We start from the raw sequence: 10,804 nt of genomic DNA, 5'->3' as shown, positions 1-10,804 counted from the left end.
GTGCAGTCAATATAAAAAAGTTGTGATGGGCTTCCTTACAAGGAAGGAAGAGATGGTCAAAACAGTGGATATGTAGGTAGAATAATGAACATGAAAGTGCTCGTGATCTTCAACTTCTGGTGTGAATCAGTATTATTGTGGCCGCCTCTGCATTTAGTACGGTGCCAGGTGCCGGGGGTTACAGAGGTAGGTAAAACTTGTTCTAAATCAAGATGAGTTTTGTATAGCTTCTCTAGAATACCCATGCATCTGAATGCTCAAATATCTGAAATCTCATCCACTTGAGTTTCTTTCAATATTTGCTTTCTAAAGGATTTTTTTCTTTTCATATATTAACTTGAAAATTACTCTTTGGAAGTTAATTAGTTCCGATAAAACCTACTTCGCCTTAATTTTAAGTGCCATTAGAAAGAACGATTACTTAAAAGTAGGAATGCAGGGAAAAATCCTGAAGGAAATACTGTTTTTTTTCCAACCTAAAAAGGATCACCATATTTTATAACAAATGTGGTTAGCAAAAACTCAAATTAGAGGATAATGTTCCTATCTGCCCCTCCAAACTTACTGAGGACCACTTTCCCCATCTCAAAGCCTTTGTGTCCCTCCCCCATCCCCATGCTCTTCTTTGGGCCCCTCACTACCAGCTCCTTCTCATTCTCCAAGGCACAACTTGAATCTCATCTTCTACAGAGAAAGTTTCTGAAAGTCACCCAGTCAGTACCTCACTCTTCCCACTGTTTGCTTAGTTGTTAAGGAGAAGCTGATGCCTGACCCCGTGCCAAGGGTGGGCACTGTTTGGCTTAACCCCACCAGCACATTCTATTCCCCTTGGCCACAGTCATTGGTTCAGGGGTGGGCACGTGACCTACACAGTCCAATCAGGTGATTCTCAGTGCTATTGCTTAGAGCACTGGGGTGTGACTGTTACCTGTGTGCCCCATTCCATCTCCCTTGCCTTCCCTCAAGCCCCATTATGTGAGGTTATGAGACCTCATGATTACAACCGACCTAACTGCCATCCAGAAAGGAAGCTGGATGTAGACACTTGGATGGAAATTAGAGCCTAGGCATTAACCCAATTCTGAGACTCATCCTACCTCTGTATTTAAATGAAACCATATTTCTCCTTACTAAGTCAGGTTGAATTGGGAGTTTCTGTTATTCGCGGCTAAAACCATCCTCATTTCCTCAGCAAGGTAGGTCTTCCTTGACTATATTATCAAAAGCATCTTCTGGTTATTCTCTATTGTCATCCATTTATTTCCTTTATCATCTATACCACACTCTGAAATTACAGGGTTTATTTAGTTAGTTAGTTGTTTATTTACCTATTTCCTCTCTTTAAATTGTATGGCTCAGGAAGGCAGTGACCTTGTTTTTCTTCTTCACAGTGCCATAATGGATGGTCAGTAAATATTTGGTGAATGATTTGGACGGTAGAAATATCTCACAAACTTATTGGGGAAAAGGGACATTTGTCAGCTTTCCTCTAATACGGGGTTTCTCACACTTGACACTGTTGACATATTGGGCCAGATAATTCTTTGTTGTGTATGGGCTGTCCTAGAGTGGTTAGCAGCACCCCAAGCCTTTACCAGTCGCAGAAAAAAGCAAAAGTGTCCCTGATTGAGAACCACTGCTATAATATCTATAAGATTTTATTTAAGCTTAACTGGCACAAATAGAGCATAGATGTTTTTGAGAGAAAATGGAGTGATATTTGATTCCGAAACCAGAGGCTAAGAGATGGGAGAACAATAACCTCACTCTGAATGAGACAGCCAGCTCCATCCTGTGTTCCCTCCAGTAGGTGAGGAGGGGTGGTGTGTCTGCTATTTAGCTACGGGACAGGCTTGTTGCTGTGAATGCCTGCCCTGCCCATTCCAAAGAGCTGATTTTGACTCTGACTGAGAAGTACTTTTGTGACTATAAGTTAATTCGGACAAATATATGTAACTCACCACTCTTCTTTGCCTTAGTTTTCTCACCTATAAACTATTAATGAGATTTCCTGCTCTGTTACTGAAAATTATTAAGCAATTCTTATATCTATGGTTACCTTAACCATTCGATGATAGTACAAATAAGAGATTTCATATTTGTATAATTGGGATCATTGTTGCCCTACATAATATTCTGATTTTTCATCCTGAAAGCTAAATTGGTAGGCCAGAAATAGATTCCTCTTTTTTTTTTCTCTTTTGTTTCTTCAGCGCATGTGAGAAAAAGGAAAGGAAGAAGAATTAGTATCCTGTGTCTTCTCTTTTCTGAGCTATCATGGGGTAAATTCAAAGTCCTTGTACATAAAGATGAGTCATTTCACCACAGACTATTTGGATTTGCCCTGTTGAAAGGAAGCATCTTCATTTCAGTGGGAAACAACCACCAAAGTGTTACTGTTTTTGTTTTTTTATGAATCAGATAGATTCTGAGACCAGGATGTGTCTGAGTTCCAGGGATGTTAGCATTTTTATGGATGCTATTGTTAGATGGCACCTTAGGTTCATGGAACCAGTGTATGTATATTCAGTTTCCCAAATGAATTAATAACCCAGTCAGGAGGGTGGGAGTGCTGGAAAAAAGACCAGGTTCAGGATTTGTTTTCATTGGGCAAGTTGACCTGTAACTCCATCTGTGCAGAGTGAAATGAAATCCCTCTTTCTACATCCTTCAGGAGAGCGGGCTACTTGATTACAAAGTCAGATCTCAGCAAAAATGGATATATCACAAAAGGCCAGTTGTCTAAGGGTGGACAGCTAGAATTTTGAAAGAGAGAGACGTGAGAACTAAGAGTCATGCAAATTAAAGTTGCTTTAATTCCCCAATAAAAAAGGAGAAAGAGCAAAACGGGAGCCAAAATTCTTGCCAATTCTGAACGATGAGGCACTTCAAACTAATAACACATGCCTTCCAACTGCTTACTATATCAACAAACATAAGGCTTAAGGTATGTTATGAGTAAAGCATTGGAGAAGATGCATCCCTCCACCCTCCCATAATTACGGTTAGAAATCTGATATTGCTGACTAACCACCCTGAAACCAGCTATTTAAATTGTGATATATTAAGTCTGTTTTTCCTGAGGAAGTTTGTGTGTTGTTATTTTCCACTGAAAAAAGTACACTCCACAAATATGTTATTGCACTTTATTCTCTACTTGCAGAGTCTCCCTTCTGAGAAGTTCGCCATTTGTCAACTGTTTTTAATTTTTTGACAATGTAAATGTCTTCTTTTTTGTCTCTACAGGAAGGAACAGGGTCAACCCAAAACAGAAGGTCAGGAATGTCTATAGTTCCTGACCCCTGACTTTTTATACCTGCCTCTGGCCTCCTCATTTACTATTGGTTGTGTCTCATATGTGGCCCAGAATGCAAATCTCTGACCTGCCTCTGCTAAGGTTCTCTAGATATGCATGTTCTATTCCTATTTGATTTCTCTTTGACTTTCCAAGGCCTGAGAGGCCTACCAGTAAAATGCAGCCCCAGTCCTGTTTTATATCATCAAGTGCCAAGCAGTGAAAAAAGGGCCTCTTTCTCCTAGAACAAACCACTACAGAACTTTATTTCCTCTGGTCCTGCACTGGCCTTGCTTGATCTTCCAAAGGTAAGATCACTGGATAGCCTCCTATGGAAGAGGAAGTGCCCAACTATGCTTGTTACCCTTGGGGGACAGAGATGAAAGAAGAGGACATTTTTGTTCCTTGGGAGTACAGGAAGCCCTACCCTTATGACTGTGACCTATGACCTGTCCTTGAGGATTACATTTGTCCTTGAACAGAACTCTTCCCTGGGGCAGAGTTTATACATAAGAAAATGTGGGGAGGCTTGGCAGGGATGATGGGAGGAAGACTGTAATATTGAGGAGCATTGGGCTGTTTCCAAGAGGGATCACAAGGACCTTGTTGAATTTTTTTCAATGGCAGTGGGTGTCTAGGAAATTAATCACAATAAAATAAAACTAATATGGTCAAAACTTTGTGCTTTAAATATGTCCTACGTAATTAAAATGCCTGTTAGCCTTCAGCTTGATATGCTTTTTTTGTAACAAGTTGACTTTGCACCTTGCTTATTACAGAGTAGCCCTTGTCATCACCTACAGTGAATGAGCCCTTGTCATCACCTACAGTAGCCCTTGTCATCACTTACAGTGGATGAGTGTGCAAGGCCTTCACTTTGTACTGAGGACATGCTGGTGATCAGCCCATGTCCTCAGCAAACTGAAGGGGACGCAGCTCTTAGAACCCAGCGTGGTAAGGTTCACAGCCTGGGCACCAGGTTTGTGAATTTGCCTTTACAGTGAGAGTCACAAGATAATCCACCAGCCTCTGTGTCTGGAGTCAGATGGATCTGGGTATAAATCTTTTCATCTGTAACGTCCCTTGGGCAAATTACCTCTCTGAAGTCTTACCTGTGAAACGTGGATAAGAAATCCTACCGCATTGTGGTATTGTGGGGACCAGTTAATTCAATCATATAGCATAAGCAAAGCGCCTGCCACAGAAAGGGAGCATAATGGACAGCAGTTATGATTGTTACTGCTTTGGTTACTTAATCTCTCGGTCACCCACGGTGCCTACAATTAGCTTCATTCCCCTCCTAATCCTCTCCCAGTAAGAGAACCTGAAACTCTTTACTTATCCTCACCTTTCACGGTGTGCTGCTTCATACTGCTTAACTGCTTAGACAATCAACCATCCAGATTTCAAAACATTAGATAGATCTGTGTTAATATCTCTGCAGGTAATTCAAAATCAGAGAATCAGATTTTAGCAGGGAGGTTAAAATCCCTCCTCTCTGTTGTGAGAGATTCTTTTTTTTTTTTAAGATTTTATTTATTTATTTGAGAGAGAGAGAATGAGAGATAGAGAGCATGAGAGGGAAGAGGGTCAGAGGGAGAAGCAGACTCCCCGCCGAGCAGGGAGCCCGATGTGGGACTCGATCCCGGGACTCCGGGATCATGACCCGAGCTGAAGGCAGTCACCCAACCATCTGAGCCACCCAGGTGCCCCTGTTGTGAGAGATTCTTAAGAATATTCTGAATACCACAGATTTGTAACTTTGTCCTTGTCCTGAAAAGATTAACTTTATTTTCTTTACCTTTACTTCTGTTACATTGCCTTAAAAGCCTTTTACCCACTGTTATTTTATCACACATTATGTTTTTGCTTAACGGATCGCTACAGTGATAGTGTACCTTTTCTAAAGGCGTAATCTAATACCACGCACTTGAATGGACTAGTCAGCCACCTGTGTTTGTTCGGCACTGGAAGTTTCCCCCAGTCTAGTCATTCACCCATTCACCCAACAAGTATTTGTGGAATTCTTCCCATGGAGAGTCATTACGTAAAAGTGTTACAGTTGATTCAAAGATCATGATCAACAGAAAAAAATTTGCCTACCTGCTGGGATGAGGGATATGGTGAGGCGGAAGTGGAAGGCTACAGGGAGGTGTAGGTGAGGCCAGGGTCTGGAGGCCAGAGAGAGCTCTGGTCGAATCTTAGCTTTCTCACTGTAACTGGGTGACTTTGGGAAGTAGCTTAGGCTCTCTGAGCCTCAGCTTTCCTCTTCAGAATGTGGATCTACCATCATTCACTCAACATGCATGTCCATGTGGTGCTAGGTATGTCTCCAGGTTATTTACATACACTCTCTTGTGAAATTCTTACCACAGTGCTTTAAGTCATCTGGCCAGTAGGTCCTCAACAAATGCTATTTTATCTTCTCCTGTCCTTCTAATTCATATATTCAGTTAATAAACTTCGGGCCAAGCCCTGTGCTCGAAGCACTTTTTAAAGAAAAAAAGAGATAAAAGACCACACCTCAAGCTTCACGAGCTAGTTGAGGACACAATTAATAAACAAGTAATCGCTATAATGACAGCACTATGCATAGATCATTATTGGAAATAGAAGTGGGACACCTAGCCCAACTTGAGCCAAGGGTGAAGAATGGGGGGTAAGGTAGATACACTTGAGCTGAGGCGAGGAGGATGGGGGGAAGGTACTCCATTTCTCTGCCAGAGGATGCAAATACACAGGAGATGAATGACAGCCTGTAAGGACAAGCAGGCTAGTGTTTCTGAAACGCAAGGGTTGAAGTAAGGAATGGGCAACAATTATGTAAAAAACGTAAGCACAACAGAGTGGCACGTACTAATGACATGTTTCCAGATGGTCTCGGAATACTAAAAGGTGAGTAAGGGTTCCAAGAACCTTGTTGACTTTTTAATAGCAATGTCTTTCCAGAAAATTGATCATGGTAAAATAATACCAATATGGCCAACCCTTTGTGTTCTTAAATATGTCTTTACAAATTGCATAATGAAAATGACTATCAGCTTGCACTTGCACTGCAAGTCAATTTCAATTCTGCACTCTTCTCCTTCAGAGAAATTTGGATGAGGCCAATTCACATGGCTGGGGCTTTTGAAAGCATGATAGAATCTGGGCTGGTTCACATAGTTGGTTGGTGAAACCTGGACTAATACTAAAATGGTGCTTTGTGTCCAGACTGCTTCTGGAGGCGGGTGACCCTCTGCTCTCCTGACTTGGGCCATTCACTGTGCAACTGCCCCAAACCCAGTAGCCTCTCCAGATAGGACCAGTGAGAAATCGACTGGCTCACTGCAGACACAGCACCACCACAGAAGGGAGGGGTGGGGGGAATCATGAAAAAGAAATCTCTGTTAAAGCACCTGTGGGCTGAGTAAACCCAAATATATCCGAGACTAGAGGCACCAAAGTGTGAATAAATTGTAGAAATGAAAATGCTTATGTAGAGAGTAAGAATCCTAGAAAGGTGAATTTATTCTCTTTGCCACCCAGGGGAGCCAGAGACTCATGAAAATCTTATATGAAGCTGCCAAAGTTAAGAGCCAGGGCACAGAAAAGCAGTATTTTAGTTTGAGCTTTTGCAGTTGCAGGCAACAAAACAACCAATCAACCACCAACAAAATAAAACTAAAAATGGGAATTTGTTGATTCACCCAACTTGGAAGTTTTGGGGTGCATCTGGTTTAGGCTCAGCCATATCCAGGCACTCCACTGAGCTTACAAGGACTTGTTCTGTCTTTCTCTATCCAATTCTCAGCCAGGCTCTGCTCTGTGTCCCTTTCCTTCGTCATGGGGATGAAATCAGGCCCTGCAGCTCCAGGTCGACAAGGTACTAACAGCTCAGAAGAGAAGAGTGGGGATAAGCTCCCAAGGCCCCTCGGAGATAGGTACTTTCTATTTCATCCTCATTTTACAAGTTAGAGTGCAGCGCTGCTGGATTAAGTGATTTCCCAAAGGACAGCTGGTAAGTGGTGGAGCCATGTGTTACTTATGGAAGTCCTTGCTTGATTGAAAGGGGCGGGAAAGTCCAGGGGAAGTTGGGGGAGGGCATTGGCTGGCAGGCCTGGGTGATAGAGGTAGCAGGTGTGGGTGCAGGTAATGAGAGGAAACAGAGCAGGGTGCTTCTAAATAATTCCTTCTCTCAAGCACAGCCTAAGCCACAAAATCCATCTCAGGCAAGTCTCAGAGAATGGAACAATGTTCATCCATTAAAGGCACAGGTTACAATATCTGGTGCTGGGCAGTGTGTGGGGATGGAATGGGGTGAGGTTTCTGGAGTGTAGCCCGGGATTGTACTCCCGTCTGTCTGATCTCACACAGAGCAGATCCTAACCCTCCCCTGGGGAAGGGGCAGATAGGGTCTGGAGCAGCTCTCAGATGTCGGGGCTGAGTTCCAAGGGGGCTCTTCTACCATCTGAGACCTTCGGCCTCCAGGTACTCCATTTCCTTGCTAATTGAGACCAAGCTGCTAAATCTTGCCAGAAAGGCTCCCTTGAGTCCGGTAGGGGTGAGAAGGGCCCAGAGGAGTGAATCTCAGAGCCACTGAGGGCAGGGAGGAGGCTGACTGGAAGAACCGGGGATTAATTGCATTTGGAGAAACTGTAAACTATGAACTGAGGTCTCTAGCAAGCAAGGGTTTGTGGCTAGAAAAGTTGGCATTCCAATTTCTCCTTGAATTAAGGGCAATGTTCAGGAGTGTACTAGGTAATCGGAAGTGAGGTAATGCCCAGAGCACATATGAGCTGGAACAGATGAAAGCTGAAGCTGGAGGAAGCCAGGCCTTGCCCCTGAAAATTTAATCAATCTGTGACTTGACTCTAGTTACTGTAGGATCACAGCCCAAGCCCTACAGTAATTGGTTTTATACTGTTTGGATTTCTTAGCTTTCTTTTCATTTTACCTAAGAATTTTAAAGCACTCTATTCTGTTTTAGTTGTGTTTAAAGGAAAAAGGAAAAGAAAAGAAAAGAAAAGAAAAGAAAAAGGACACACACACACAAGAGATTTTTGTGAGCTGTGTTAGGGTTGATAATATTTGGATGGCACCTAGCCCCCCAGGTCCTGTCCTGTCCTTGAGTTTTTACAGAGAACAAAGTCAGGCCAAGGGGACACTATTACTGAGAGGCTTTTGCCTCAAATCCCAGTGTACAAATCTCTTGGAGGTGAAGGAGATCCTTTTACTTAGGCTAGTGTCAAACCTGAGGGTCATCCTGGGCTTTTCCTCCCTGGATCCACACACATTTACTGCTCTGATATTCATTCATTCAACAAACACTCATTAAGCGTCTACTACATGCTGGGCACTGTTCTAGGCACTTGGTCTTCAGCAGTAAACAACATACAAACAAATTTGCCCTCGTGGAGCTTACGTTCTAACAGAAAAAGAAAAACTGATGGCTATGGTAAGTACTGAGGATAACTAAAACAGAATAAGGAGGGAACAGGTGACTCAGGGTGCATGTGGGCGTGCACGCATGCGTGCATATGCACACTTTTACTTTAAATAGGGTGGTAACAAAAGAGTAGAGACCTGAAGTAAGTGAGGGAGTGGCATCCCAATATCTAGGGAAAGGGATTCCGAGCAGAGGGAAAAACACATGCAAAGGCCCTGGGGTAAAAGCATGGTTGGCATGTTTACCAAGGAGGCCACTGTGCCCTGAATGGAGTGGCAAAGGCAAAAGTAGTAGGAGAGGGGGTCAGGGAGGTAGCTGGGATCATCTACGATCACATAAGACCTTACAGGCCACAGTAAGATCCGTTACTTGCCTCTGAGTGAAATGTAAAAGCTTTTGGAGAGTTTTGAATAGAAGGGAAACATGATATTCATGATTCCCAAAGGATGATTCTAGGTGTTGCATGAAGTCTAGAGCAGCGTTGCCTGATAGAAATATAATGTGAGCCACAAAAATGAGTCATACATAATTTCAAATTTCACAAGTTTCATTTGTGTTCCTGACTTGTTAATCCCAATGTCAATGATCGGGTTGAATCAACCATATTTCTACTACTCTCCAGAGAGGTTAGGGGAGGATTCTGGGTGCCCTTTCTAGCATCGCATTATGACTTTCATGGGTCTTAGCCACTTTTGTCTTCATGAGCCCCTTCCCTTATGATAAAATAAAAATTATTTTACTAAAGCATTGGTAAAAAGGTGACTATTAATATTATATGTGAAAACATTTTCTTCAACATAAAAGATCTTTTTGTTTTCTTCCGATTTTCTTCTGATTTTCAAAGAACTTTCTGAAAGAAGTTGCCTGCTGTGCTTAATGGAGTTTACTCTGGCCCCTTCACAGAATTATCCTATCTTCCCTGCATGTCCCCCAAAGTCTGTAAGGTGAGTATTTGAGCCCCTCAGGCCTTTATGAGGTGGCTCCCACCATCTCTAAACTGGATCAAGGTGAGATAATGTTATACCCAGGGTTGTACTCTATAATAGGCTGCGGAGTCATCCATAGTTTATTTCCATGGCTAACTAAATTTGTCTGGCAGGTTTATATGGTGAGCTCAGATAGGAACCCAGCCCAGATAATACAGGGCTAGTATATAAAATAACTCAAAATTTGCATCAACATATGAAACTTCAACCCTTTTATTTTTTCCGAAAGAAAAGTTAAAGTTGAGGAGACATACAAAAGATGTACTCTTTTTTTATTGTCCCCTATTCTTTGTAATCTGGCCAGAGCAGTCACAGGTGGTCGGTAGATTCTGGATTCTTCTTCCATTGCTCAGCCTAGGCCACCTTCAGTACCTTATGTGGTAGTCATTGAGGGGTTCAACTGTGATTTGGCTCTCCTCCTTCCAAGCACATTGTGGGATCGGGCTTTCTGTTTAAATTTGGGCATGGTGATGTGATCTACTTTGGTCAACAGAATAGAAGTAGAAGTGTCATGTGTTGCCTCTTGGTCAAAGTCTTTAAGACAGAATGTGCAAATTCTTCTCTTTCCCTGCCATGGGTCCACCATGTTGCAGATGAAGAGATGGAGGCCCCTGTCTCTTAGTGAGGACACCATAGATCAGAGTCCCTTGAGATGGACATGTATTGTGAGCAAAATAAGCCTATTTTTTTAGAGTATTTGACAATGAGGCATCCCTGGGGCTAGAATATGTCCATAGTTGTATTTCTCCATTTCCAGATCTCCTTTGAGTCTTACTTTTCTAAAGCTCTCTGGGGTCAACATAAAACATAAGACTGTAACAGCATGCATTATATTGTAATATAGTTTAATCATGTTCAGTGACCTGCTTGTGGCGACCTGTCCTAGAAAGGATGATACATCCTGTGCCTTACATGTGTCTATGCAACTTCCTTTGCTCAGTGAAATATGAGCAAAAGTGATGTATAGTTTGCTATATTTTCCCCCTCCTCCTGTGGCAACTGCTAATGTCCCAGGCAGAAGCTGTTCTGTCACCTTGGGTCCTAGAGTCAAAATGACATAGAGCAGAGGTACAACTGACCCTTGATAGACATGTA

At 42.5% G+C, this 10,804-nt stretch overlaps 1 long non-coding RNA gene across 1 annotated transcript; it reads left to right on the top strand.

Annotated features, from left to right (window-relative positions):
• Window positions 1-446: 446 nt before the first annotated feature.
• Window positions 447-3,363, top strand: LOC141373072 (uncharacterized). Its single transcript, XR_012378703.1, has 4 exons — window positions 447-1,196; window positions 2,214-2,282; window positions 2,675-2,947; window positions 3,247-3,363. It is a non-coding gene; the product is annotated as an uncharacterized lncRNA (long non-coding RNA).
• Window positions 3,364-10,804: the final 7,441 nt, after the last annotated feature.

Source organism: Callorhinus ursinus, unplaced genomic scaffold (assembly GCF_003265705.2).
Source record: "Callorhinus ursinus isolate GAN/ISIS: 27379988/994484 unplaced genomic scaffold, GSC_fseal_2.0 scaffold7, whole genome shotgun sequence".
NCBI lineage: Eukaryota > Metazoa > Chordata > Mammalia > Carnivora > Otariidae > Callorhinus > Callorhinus ursinus.
This window is presented reverse-complemented; position numbering and strand designations above follow the sequence as displayed.